This window comes from Schistocerca cancellata, chromosome 9 (assembly GCF_023864275.1).
Source record: "Schistocerca cancellata isolate TAMUIC-IGC-003103 chromosome 9, iqSchCanc2.1, whole genome shotgun sequence".
NCBI lineage: Eukaryota > Metazoa > Arthropoda > Insecta > Orthoptera > Acrididae > Schistocerca > Schistocerca cancellata.
Genome location: NC_064634.1, coordinates 137,674,185 through 137,688,360, shown reverse-complemented (window position 1 = coordinate 137,688,360; position 14,176 = coordinate 137,674,185).

The window sequence follows — 14,176 nt, the reverse complement described above, 5'->3', positions numbered from 1 at the left end:
CCCAGTACATGTTACAGACCATTACAAAGGTAAATTTACAACGGAGTAAGACCACTCTCGACGAAAATGTAACATCTGAGCAAGCTGGAGTCGGATCAAATCCAAGTAGATGTGAACAGTATTTCGCTTGAAAATGATTTACAGAAAGAAGCTTGTGTGAAGAGGCCAGGAAATTCAGTTACCTTTTGTTGACTTAATTGCAGCCACCAATATTTTATTGTTAGATGCACTGGTATTTAAACTTCCTAATACCACCGGGGTCGAAATGAACCGTAAGCATACCACACATACCTCCCATGTTTTGCAAACTATCGTTTTCAAAATCTATCACTTTCTCTCCCTCTCTGAGTCAGTTATAGCTAACTGCGTTTATTTCAGTTTTATATTTAAGACACATTAAAATTTATTAATGGTTTTTGCTCCGAGCGCCACTGGCGTTAGTATGATCGCGATTGTTTGTTTCTTGATATTAACATTATGAAAATAGAATGACGGCTGTTGTGTTAAACATGTATTCTCAAACAATGAAAGTAATTTTTCCTGCATATCTTGCATCCACCATCAGGGTTTCTTGCCTCAGCTTGTGTGTGTTGACATGTTTGCCTAAGCTTTTCATCGAATTACATTACGAATAAGAAACATTTGAATATCCCTAAAATACCAGCAATTTTGAATGAAGAGGAGGAATTAAGTAAAACACAAACTGATGACAGTGGGATTAGTGCTACTATTCATGAAGGCAGTGAACCAGGTGGAGATTCTATTGAGGACGATTAAGATGATCATAAAGATGATGATTTTGAAAGTTTTGTTGATAAAGTTGGTGATATTTCAGGTCAGTGTTTTCAAGGAAGTATTTCAATACCATCTGTTTACAAGAACAGTAATAATAATAATAATAATAACAATAAATCCCGTGGAGGCCCGGGAAAAGAATAGGCCTCCGGTATGTTCCGCCAGTCGTAAAAGGCGACGAAAAGAACACACCACTAATAGTGCTAACCCCCTTTTAGTGTAATTAGTTGGTTCAGGACAGAACAAATGGAGCCTCGGACAAGCGCTGTCATAGTCGGGGACACCGCTTGAACCCTATGCCCGTCCACAATGGTAACGACACTGCTAGCAACACGAAAAATGATTTTAATCCAAATAGAGGTGTTTTGCAGGATATGCTTCCTGCAACCACTCTAGATGGAAAACAAAGACAGAGGATGAGATGGTCAGATGAAGTTAACCGACACCTCATGTTCTGTTATTACCAAGCAACAAACTTAGAACCAACACAACTGGATACAGATCACTAGTATACACAACATTTATTACCAGATACCAGAATTAAATTTTTTAACAGAACAACAACTAGCTGATCAGATCCGTGTAATAATCAAAAATAACAGGATACCCCAGTCAGAATTAGAAAACATCAAACAATAAGTACAACAAATACTGGAATAAAATAATGTGCAATCAGAAGAATAATAATAAGAAGAAAATACAGTAATGGACTCAAACATCCCAGAGCAAACAAAAAAAGAACAACACGCATCAATTAAACAATCAGAGGAAAACGAAATCTTAAGACAGCCACCAGAACAAGCACAAATAGAACAAGAAGTGACACACATGTTAGATATAGAAGAAAAATTTCAGCTGACATACACTCCTGGAAATGGAAAAAAGAACACATTGACACCGGTGTGTCAGACCCACCATACTTGCTCCGGACACTGCGAGAGGGCTGTACAAGCAATGATCACACGCACGGCACAGCGGACACACCAGGAACCGCGGTGTTGGCCGTCGAATGGCGCTAGCTGCACAGCATTTGTGCACCGCCGCCGTCAGTGTCAGCCAGTTTGCCGTGGCATACGGAGCTCCATCGCAGTCTTTAACACTGGTAGCATGCCGCGACAGTGTGGACGTGAACCGTATGTGCAGTTGACGGACTTTTGAGCGAGGGCGTATAGTGGGCATGCGGGAGGCCGGGTGGACGTACCGCCGAATTGCTCAACACGTGGGGCGTGAGGTCTCCACAGTACATCGATGATGTCGCCAGTGGTCGGCGGAAGGTGCACGTGCCCGTCGACCTGGGACCGGACCGCAGCGACGCACGGATGCACGCCAAGTCCGTAGGATCCTACGCAGTGCCGTAGGGGACCGCACCGCCACTTCCCAGCAAATTAGGGACACTGTTGCTCCTGGGGTATCGGCGAGGACCATTCGCAACCGTCTCCATGAAGCTGGGCTACGGTCCCGCACACCGTTAGGCCGTCTTCCGCTCACGCCCCAACATCGTGCAGCCCGCCTCCAGTGGTGTCGCGACAGGCGTGAATGGAGGGACGAATGGAGACGTGTCGTCTTCAGCGATGAGAATCGCTTCTGCCTTGGTGCCAATGATGGTCGTATGCGTGTTTGGCGCCGTGCAGGTGAGCGCCACAATCAGGACTGCATACGACCGAGGCACACAGGGCCAACACCCGGCATCATGGTGTGGGGAGCGATCTCCTACACTGGCCGTACACCACTGGTGATCGTCGAGGGGACACTGAATAGTGCACGGTACATCCAAACCGTCATCGAACCCATCGTTCTACCATTCCTAGACCGGCAAGGGAACTTGCTGTTCCAACAGGACAATGCACGTCCGCATGTATCCCGTGCCACCCAACGTGCTCTAGAAGGTGTAAGTCAACTACCCTGGCCAGCAAGATCTCCGGATCTGTCCCCCATTGAGCATGTTTGGGACTGGATGAAGCGTCGTCTCACGCGGTCTGCACGTCCAGCACGAACGCTGGTCCAACTGAGGCGCCAGGTGGAAATGGCATGGCAAGCCGTTCCGCAGGACTACATCCAGCATCTCTACGATCGTCTCCAAGGGAGAATAGCAGCCTGCATTGCTGCGAAAGGTGGATATACACTGTACTAGTGCCGACATTGTGCATGCTCTGTTGCCTGTGTCTATGTGCCTGTGGTTCTGTCAGTGTGATCATGTGATGTATCTGACCCCAGGAATGTGTCAAAGTTTCCCCTTCCTGGGACAATGAATTCACGGTGTTCTTATTTCAATTTCCAGGAGTGTATATAGAATACAAAGATACAGTGTCAGTGTCGTCGTAACTGCCGTCTGTGTCACGTCTGCTGTGCAGCGAGCTACGTTAATTTAAGTATTAACTGTGTTTTTCTTACTTGTCACTTCTTCCTTGTGTTTTTGCTTTTAGGAAGCTTTAATTGTCGAGTGCTAGTAATAGTGTTCCATAGATTTCGTGTTTGTTTTGAATACAGTCAGAGAGAGTCCCTTTAGTCAGCCATAGTGCCAGTAGTGCTAGTGTTTGTTTTCAATACAGTCCAGAGACAGGTAGTGCTATTTTCATTGTTTTCTACAAGAAGTGTCTAGTAACCACAGTTTAGTCAACTATCAGCCGCCTTTAGTGAATTAGCAGTCTAGTTAAAAGTTTATTAACTCTCTACAGTAAATTGATTTCTTAGGATGGATAGAATGTGTGACTGCTGTGTACGGACGCAGGAGGAGCTGGCCACTGTTCGCGAACAGCTGTACGTGTTGATGTCCGCGGTCGGCCGTCTTCAGGCTGCTGCCTCGGAGTGTAGCGGCAGTGGGGAGTCTGGTGCGTCGCATGGCACACCCCAGGTACTACATGCTTCACCCACTGTCCCTGCTGTCGACACATCGTGGGTACCGGGCGCAGTTGGGCCACCCTCTCCCCAACAGGAGTCGCGGGTTCAGCGGCGTTCGCGGCGCACGAGGCGGAGGGTCAATGTGGAGGCTGGCCGTGTGGCATCGCCCGCTCTGCCTGTGAGTGGACATGTGGCCGCCCCTTCAGCAAGGTCCGAGCAGGCACACAGGGGGAGGGGTTTATTAGTTATTGGGAGCTCCGATGTTAGGCGGGTGATGAAGCCCCTTAGGGAAATAGCGGAAAGGTCGGGGAAGAAGGCCAGTGTTCACTCTGTCTGCTTGCCGGGGGTTCTCATCCGAGATGTGGAGGAGGCCTTGCCGGCGGCGATAGAGAGCATTGGGTGCACCCGACTGCCAATTGCTGCTCATGTCGGCACCAATGACTCCTGCCGTCTGGGTTCAGAGGTCATCCTCAGTTCGTACAGGCGGTTGGCGGAATTGGTGAAGGCGGAAAGCCTCGCTCGCGGGGTGAAATCTGAGCTAACTATTTGTAGTATTGTTCCCAGAACCGATCGCGGTCCTCTGCTTTGGAGCCGAGTAGAAGGCTTAAACCAGAGGCTCAGACGATTCTGCGGACATCTGGGGTGCAAATTTCTCGACCTCCGCTATCGGGTGGAGAAATGTAGGGTCCCTCTGAATAGGTCAGGCATGCACTACACGCAGGAAGCGGCTACAAGGGTAGCGGAGTACGTGTGGAGTGCACATGTGGGTTTTTTAGGTTAGAGAATTCCCTCCCTAGGTCCGACAAGACGCCGCCTGAGACGCAGCAAGGTAGGAGTAGGAAAAATGCAACAGGGAATAACAATATTAATGTGCTAATAGTAAACTGCAGGAGCGTCTATAGAAAGGTCCCAGAACTGCTCTCATTAGTAAACAGTCACAATGCCCATATAGTACTAGGAACAAAAAGTTGGCTGAAACCAGACGTAAACAGTGATGAAATCCTAAACTCAGATTGGAATGTATACCGCAGAGACAGGCTGGACAGTGAAGGGGGAGGCGTGTTTATAGCGATAAGAAGTGCAATAGTATCTAAGGAAATTGACGGAGATCCGAAATGTGAAATAATTTGGGTGAAAATCACGGTTAAAGCAGGCTCAGACATGGTAATTGGATGTGTCTATAGGCCCCCTGGCTCAGCAGCTGTTGTGGCTGAGCACCTGAAGGATAATTTGGAAAATATTTCGAGTAGATTTCCTCACCATGTTATAGTTCTGGGTGGATATTTTAATTTGCCGGATATAGACTGCGAGACTCAAACGTTCATGACGGGTGGCAGGGACAAAGAATCCAGTGAAAGTTTTTTAAGTGCTTTATATGAAAACTACCTTGAGCAGTTAAACAGAGAACCGTTTTTCTGTTTAGCAAAAGTGACAAAAAGCAGATTACAGAGTACCTGACGGCTCAACACAAAAGTTTTGTCTCAAGTACAGATAGTGTAGAGGATCAGTGGACAAAGTTCAAAACCATCGTACAATATGCGCTAGATGAGTATGTGCCAAGCAAGATCGTAAGAGATGGAAAAGAGCCACCGTGGTACAACAACAGAGGTAGAAAACTGCTGCGGAAGCAAAGGGAGCTTCACAGCAAACATAAACATAGCCAAAGCCTTGGAGACAAACAAAAATTACACGAAGCGAAATGTAGTGTGGGGAGGACTATGCGAGAGGCGTTCAATGAATTCGAAAGTAAAGTTCTATGTACTGACTTGGCAGAAAATCCTAAGAAATTTTGGTCTTATGTCAAAGCGGTAGGTGGATCAAAACGAAATGTTCAGACACTCTGTGACCAAAATGGTAATGAAACAGAGGATGACAGACTAAAGGCCGAAATACTAAATGTCTTTTTCCAAAGCTGATTCACAGAGGAAGACTGCACTGTAGTTCCTTCACTAGATTGTCGCACAGATGACAAAATGGTAGATATCGAAATTGACGACAGAGGGATAGAGAAAAAATTAAAATCGCTCAAAAGAGGAAAGGCCACTGGACCTGATGGAATACCAGTTCGATTTTACACAGAGTATGCGAAGGAACTTGCCCCCCTTCTTGCAGCGGTGTACCGTAGGTCTCTAGAAGAGCGTAGCGTTTCAAAGGATTGGAAAAGGGTACAGGTCATCCCCGTTTTCAAGAAGGGACGTCGAACAGATGTGCAGAACTATAGACCTATATCTCTAACGTCGATCAGTTGTAGAACCTTGGAACACGTATAATGTTCGAGTATAATGACTTTCCTGGAGTCCCGAAATCTACTCTGTAGGAATCAGCATGTGTTTCGAAAAAGACGATCGTGTGAAACCCAGCTCGCGCTATTCGTCCACGAGACTCAGAGGCCCATAGACACGGGTTCACAGGTAGATGCCGTGTTTCTTGACTTCCGCAAGGCGTTCGATACAGTTCCCCACAGTCGTTTAATGAACAAAATAAGAGCATATGGACTATCAGATATTATCTGAATTTGTTTGTATTTTAAGTGTGGTTTATCAATTTTTCATTACTATGTTTAGGAACTGTATTAATTTAGGATCTGCTTTGTATATTTCCAGTATCTGTAGTAACCATGAGTGGGGTACACTATGAAAAGCTTTTTGGTAGTCTATGTATACGTAGTGTAGCGACCTTTGTTTAGTTTTAGCTTGATATGTCACCTCTGTATCTAGTATCAGTTGCTCTTTACATCCTCGTGCTCCTTTGCAGCAGCCTTTTTGTTCTTCATTTATAATTTTGTTCTGTGTTGTATGTGTCATTAATTTCTGTGTAATGACTGAAGTTAATATCTTGTAGATTGTTGGTAGGCATGTTATTGGCCGATATTTAGCTGGGTTTGCAGTGTCTGCTTGATCTTTAGGTTTCGGATAAGTTATTCCTTGTGTAAGTGTGTCAGGGACTGTGTATGGGTCTGCGATGTAATTGTTAAATAATTTAGTTAGATGTGAATGTGTTGAAGTGAACTACTTTAGCCAGAAATTTGCTATTTTATCATTTCCAGGGGCTTTATAATTGTGCATAGAATTAATTGCTTGGGTGACTTCATGGTGCAAGAGTATCACTTCAGGCATTTGTGGTATCATCTTGTATGTGTCTGCTTCTGCTTCTATCCACCGTGCATGTCTTATGTTGTACTGGGTTTGACCGTATGTTGCTCCAAAAGTGTTCCATGTCCGTTATGTTTGTTGGATTGTTTATTTTAATGTGTGTGTTATCTATTGTCTGGTAAAATTTCTTTTGGTTTGTGTTGAATGTTTGGTTTTGTTTCCTTCTATTTTCACTTTTTTTGTATCTTCTAGGTCGTTTGGCCAATGCTTGTAATTTCTGCTTCTTTTCATCTAATTGCTCTATCGCTTCTTGTTATGAGATTTTACGTAACCTTTTTCGTTTTTGTCTGATATTTCATTTCTTATAAATTGTGTTAGCTGTCCGATGTCTTTTGTCAGTTTTTCTATTATGATCTGTAGCCTGTGTTGCCATGCTGGTTTTGTGGGTTTCTTCTGTGTGTTGGTTGGTTCTGATCTCTGCCTAGTGTGTATATTTAGTGTAGTGAGTGCTCCTACATAAACCAGTAGTTGTAACTCTTCCATAGTTCTATTTTCATTTATTTTGTTGTGTATGATTGTGTTGATAGTTGTTATTGTTGTTTCGACTTGTGGGTTATTTGGTGGTCTATGCAAGAAAGGTCTAATGTCTGTATTTGTGTCTTTGTATTCTATATATGTCAACTGAAATTTTTCTTCTACATCTAACATGTGTGTCACTTCATGTTCCATTTGTGCTTGTCCTGGTGGCTGTCTTAAGATTTCGTTTTCCTCTGATTGTTTAATTGACGCGTTTTGTTCTTTGCTTGTTTTGTCTGGGATGTTTGAGTCCATTACTGTATTTTCTTCTTATTATTATTCTGATTGCACATTATTTTGTTCCAGTATTTGTTGTACTTGTTGTTTGGTGTGTTCTAATTCTGACTGGGGTATCCTGTTATTTTTTATTATTAGACGGATCTGATCAGCTAGTCGTCGTTCTGTTAAAAATTTTAATTCTGGGTATCTGGTAATAAATGTTGTGTATACTTGTGATCTGTATCCAGTTGTGTTGGTTCCTAGGTTTGTTGCTTGGTAATAACAGAACATGAGGTGTCGATTACCTTCATCTGACCATCTCATCCTCTGTCTTTGTTTTCCTTCTAGGGTGGTTGCAGGAAGCATACCCTGCAAAACACCTCTATTTGGATTTAAATCATTTTCCAGTTGGCTAGCAGTGTCGTTACCATTGTGGGCGGGCATAGGGTTCAAGCGTCGTCCCCGACCATGACGGGGCTTGTCCGAGGCTTCTTTAGTTCTGTCCTGAACCAAGTAATACCACTAAAAGTGGGGTTAGCCCTATTAGTGGTTTGTTCTTTTCGTCGCCTTTTACGACTGGCAGAACATACCGGAGGCCTATTCTTTTCCCGGGCCTCCACAGGGTTTATTATTATTATTATTATTATTATATTATTATTATATTATTATTATTTCTTTCTATTCTCAGACGTTATGTCTGGTCAAAAATGGACAGTGACGCGGACCTTGATCAAGCGTGACTTCCTTTTAACTGTATGGTATACAGTTATTATTATTATTATTATTATTATTATTATTATTATTATTATTATTATTATTATTATGTTAGTGTTAATATTCGCATTTAATTTTTATGGTAGTTGTGCATCCTCTGACCCAATGCTTATGTCTGTATCCCATGCGCAATAACATCTGTGTCAGAACCACTAGACCATAGCCCAAAAGGTAAATATTGAAAATAAATTTTAAACAGTCAGGGAAACCGTGATAGTGCTTTTCTTCGTATTCTATTTTGCGAAGCATCAACGTTGAAAGCGTCAGTGAAGCCAACAGAAATTGTTAATATATATAATAACTGAAACAGAGTGGAGATGAGAAATTACTGACCAGCTTCCTGTAGTAATTCTAGTCATCTGTACTCTGCTTTTAGGCGTGGATTTCACTTATATATAACACACGTAGTGTTATGTTACGTTGTATTTTCCAGCGTTCTCTTTGACGCTTCGTGGAATAACGTGCGATATTCGTTGAGGGAGATAGGCCGTAAAACACGGAGTTTTTTTGATTCCACGATTAGAGGCTCTCATTGCAATACGCGCGAGCTTCACACAATGCTGAACTATCCAAACCATCAGTCATGTGCAGTTATAAAAGCCTCATAATTTGTTAATTATGGCACATGCGTCTCATGTATCCTCTTAGGTGATTGGTGTGCAGTTCCGTTTGTTGTAAACGAGAAAGCCGCCTCACATTACCTTCTGAATTCCTAACAGGCACGGACAAAGGCCACAGTGCTGCAGTAGAGTTTCTTACCTAAAATAAAAAGAAAATATATCAGTTATGAATGTGTTGCGTTCACAACTCTCAACTATCATTACAAAAATATCAAGAAGATACAAGTGATATAGACTGCTCCGACCAAATGAATATGTAACAACAAAAGAGTAAACTTATATTAATCACCAATTCTTGCAGAGTACTTCAATGCCTTTGCGGACCACATTTGGTTCTACTGTTAGCGTTATACGTTAACGCGCCTAAACAATACACATCAGATAAATGTAGAGCACGATATGTTCACTATTCAGTCTAATGAACCCTTTTCTAGGTGGACTAAATTGCTTATGTCGTTCACAATTAGATCGTTAAAAACTAGGTTCTTGTTCGATGTGGCAGGTTGACCGTGGCATTGTAAGTCGCCGATTCTGCTAATCTTTCGTACCATTTGTAATAAATACTTTGATATGTCCGGCACACGATTTTAATCTGCCAGGAAGTTCCTGGCTGTCAGCGAAAATACTTTTTCCGCTACAGCCCGGCCGCCGCCCGCCCATTGTCATCTCCCTGTTCCTACGTGGATGATGACTGGTTTGTGGGTTCTCAACTGCGCGGCCATCAGCGCCCATACCAAGTCTTTTTGTTTTTTTCTTCACGTTCCAATCTAGCCACTATCACGAGTGGTGGTGAAATGACGAGGAGAGCACAAGCATCCAGTCCCCGGGCAGAGAAATTCTTACGTGGAGACCATGTCAGCCTGTTCGTGATTGATATATAGGGCCACCGTCTCCCAGAGCGAGACGACACGATGCGACACACATCCGTGATAACGTTAGTCGCAAAAAAAAAAGGCTCTGAGCACTATAGGACTTAAATTCTGAGGTCATCAGTCCCCTAGAACGTAGAACTACTTAAACCTAACTAACCTAAGGACATCACACACATCCATGCCCGAGGCAGGATTCGAATCTGCGACCGTAGCGGTCACGCGGTTCCAAACTGAAGCGCTCAGAACCGCACGGCCACACCGGCCGGCTTAGTCGCCAGCAGCAGTCAACTATGTACCCCAGAACCGATGTAAGAGTGCCCCGCCTTCATGAACATTATGGGCCTCCTGAGGTGAAGGTAAGTCACTGTTACCGACAATATTCCCACTAACTTCGCATATTTCCGGGTGTGCTTTCCATCAGTCCGTGTACCTCCCTCGGAACACATTTTCTTTTTCCACCAGGGGCCATTTCCTGCAGTCTGCTCCACTTAGCAAAATCACCGTGTATAGAGAATCTATACAGGGAAAAATCTTGAGAAAAATATTAAAATAGAAGAGGAAGTAGATGAAGACGAGATACATACCACAATGCGTGAAGAAAATTAAACAACACTGAAAAATTTCAATGCAAAAAATGGTCCCTGGAGAAGACTACATTCCCTCAAAATCAGTGAGATCCGTAGAGAACCAGACATGGCAAAATTATTGCAACTGGTGAGCGAGATGTACGAGACACGCGAAATACCTTTGGACTTTAAGAAGACCACAGTAACTCGAATTTCAAAGAAGGTAGGTGCTGATGTGTAGTACCTCATGGTTGCGAAGTATTGACATGGATTTTTAAAAGGAATGGAAACACGCAAGGCAATACCAACGCTATGAATTATGTTAGAATATAGTTTTCTTTTTATTTATCTTAGGGATTGAAAATCCATGAAGTCAGATCGCATATGAAATCGTGTTTGACTGCCGTCTTCATATCTAAGAAATGAAACAGTTTTTTCCCTTATGTTAGCAAGACACAGAAAGAAATTTGTGATAAGTTCCTATGGGACAAAACTGCTGAAGTCATCGGTCTCTAGGCTTACACACTATTTAATCTAACAAACTAACTTACGCTAAGGACAACACACACACACACACACACACACACACACACACACACACACACACACACACACACAAGGGGTGACTAACCTCCGACGGGGGCAGGCGAGAAACATATAACAGCTTACACAACTACACACAACATTGTAGCAGCGTTCAAGCGTATATACAGGGATTATTAGGTTGGTGCGTAAGTTGGTAGCGCTTCTTTTTTTTACGTGTTGGCATTCCCGTTGCTATGGATTGATTTCTCGACGGCCACTTGATCTGCAATTCACTGTTGCTGTTTGAGTATACATTTTGTCATTTGCAGAGCCGTGGACGCTAGAAAGCGAAGTGCGAAGTGGAGAAACGAGAACATTTCTGACATATTATTCTGCTTAAGTTCAGTAGAGGGGTGACAGCAGTGAAGGCAGCCAGAAACATTGCGCTGTGTATGGGGATAATGCCACCGGACAGAGCACGCCGAGAAAATGGTTATCTCGTTTTGAGGAGGATCATCCTGACAGTGACTTTCCCACTTTCAGGAAGACATTCGGGGTTTGATGAAGATGGTTCAAGCTCATTATTCCACAATGATGCGCATCAGTGTACTCGAGATCTGGCAAATGTGATGAACAAATGGTGATACCACCATTGTGCGACATTTACATGCAACGGGGAAGGTTCATAAATCGTGTATTGGTACCGCATGTTAAGTCAAAATCCCAAAAATCTGCGGGTTGCTTCTTACCAACTGGCTCGTGAAAAACACAGACCATTCCTATTCTGTATAGTTACTGGTGATGTCCCCATCCAAAGACCTGTGCATGTACACAAAAGATAATGTTATGTATCTGGTGTAACAGCGACGGTGTGGTGCACTAGAACTGTTTCCCCAAAGCGCAACCATCACTGCTGACATTTATTGTCAACAACTTAGTCGTCTTGAAAATGGAATCCAAGAACAACGACCAGGAAGGCTGCGTGTAGTGATGATAATTCATTGTAATTCCCAGCCACAGTCTGCTAGACTGATAAACACTATTTATGAGTTGGGTTACAAAGTCATACTGCACACACCTTATTCGCCTATCTTGCGAGTCTCTATCTAACAACCTTCGAGGAACTTATTTTCCGGATGGTTGGTTGGCTTACAAGATGGGAAGGGGGGGGGGGCGACCAAACTGCTAGGTCATCGGTCCCTCGTTCCGATTGAACTATTTCCACAACGGTGGGAGTAAAATAATCGAGACATACAAAACACTGCTGGAAGAAAGGAGAAAAATCACAAGAATGGCAGAAGGGCAACAAAAATTAAAATGGACAAAATCTAACAAGAAAACCACAGACAGATGCAAGAACCATGTAGAAGAGATCAAAGCAAGAGAGCAGATTACCATGGCTGGCCGACCATGAGAATAGAAAGGAGAAGCCAGGCACTCTGCAACACATCAAAGTCTCCCTAAAATCACTAGGGTGGAGGACACGGAGGGACAAAGGACACACGCTAAAACTTAGATCAAATGATAAAACAAACCCTCACGAATAAAACGTAAAATTAAAGCTGCTGTTGAGGCATTGTCATCCAACACAAATGTAGGGTGTTGGGAAAGTTAGAAGTCCAACAGTCCAGCAAGATGTGGACGACCGTCATTTGTGAGCCACAGCGACACCGAGATGGGACCTCGCGACGGAGGAGGTAACCATGCGTTAGAGACGTATGGCCAATGCGGAGCCGGCAGAGGGGAACTGATTCTCTGTGAGACGAGCGCATGGAATACTTCCACACATTCATAGTCTCCTTAATGACACGCAGTTTGTTGTGCGCACTGTTAGGCCATTCCGTCTCCCAAAACCGAAAAACCCTGCTGCGTAAGACAGAACGCACGTCTGTTTTGGAGATGCCCATCTCCAGAAGTGGTTTCCGCGTAGCCTGTCGGCAAGTTCATTGCCTGGGATTCCGACGTGTCCTGTGGTCCACACAAACACCAGTGAACGACGAGACCGTTCCAGGGCATAGATGGACTCCTGAATGGATGTTACCAAAGGATGGCGAGGGTAGCACTGGTCGATAGCTTATAGGCGCCAGGGCATGAACGGGTGTGCTCAAGAGCACGAGATATGGCCGCCAGCTCTGCAGTGAAAACACTGCAGCCATCTGGCAAGGAGTGCTGTTCAATATGTCCTCCATGAACGTACGCAAGCCTACGTGACTATCAGCCATCGAACCGTCGGTGTAAATCACTTCATGGCCTCGGTACATGTCGAGAATCGAGCTGAAGTGATATCTATGATCCGCAGGGTTAACCGAGTCCTTGGGGCCGTGCGAAAGGTCCTGAAGTAACCGCGACCTATGTGTACACCATGGTGGTGTAAGTGAATGGACCTGGAGGAGAGGTGGTAACGCGAAGGACTCCCGACAGAAGGGACTGGACGCGAACCGCAACCGTAAATCCTGACCTGGGTCGCTGATGCGGTATATGAACCGCTGTGTTTGGGAAAAGGTGACGGCAATACGGATGCGAAGGAGAACTACGAACGTGTGCAGCCTAACTGGCGAGCAGTTGTGCACGCCTAACCTTCAATGGAGGGACTCTGGTCACCGGAGTCTTTCTAAAAGCTCCCGTCGCCAGGCGAACGCCACAGTGGTGCACTGGGTCGAGTAAACGCAACGCTGAGGGCGCCGCCGAACCGTAAACCAGACTCCCATAGTCAAGGCGAGATTGAACAAGGGCTCTGTAAACTTTCCGGATGAAAATGTTCTCTGAACATGGCTAGAGTTTTCGACTCAAAACTACGTTATTCCTACAGTCGGGGAAGCTACCCCAGCGTTGGTAGACTGTTGTAAAGAATGAACGAGTATATATTATTGATGGCTGAAGTCTATGTGTATCTGTTGGGTTTATTGAAGTTATGGAAAAACGCTAGAAATTTATGCACTAACCCAATAATTACAGAATACATACCACAAAACGTTTGTAATTATTGCTGGTACCACTACGGCTTCACACAGTTAAAATATTTTTTAAAATGACAAATCCATGTATGACAGAATCAAGAAAGCTTTTCATCGTTCGTGCTCAGTGTAACTGAAAGATGGTCATAAAACTGGCAACACACTAATATAGGAAGGGGCAGTGAAAATAAAATATGTGACCGAGTTACTATCTACTAAAAAGCCTAAAAGTAGACGATGTTTTACCAAAGGCATTATGCCGTTTCAGATTAGTAAGTGACAAAATCCATTTTGTAACACATCATCGTATATATGAGGCTGTGACGCGGCACATGTACGTAGTAT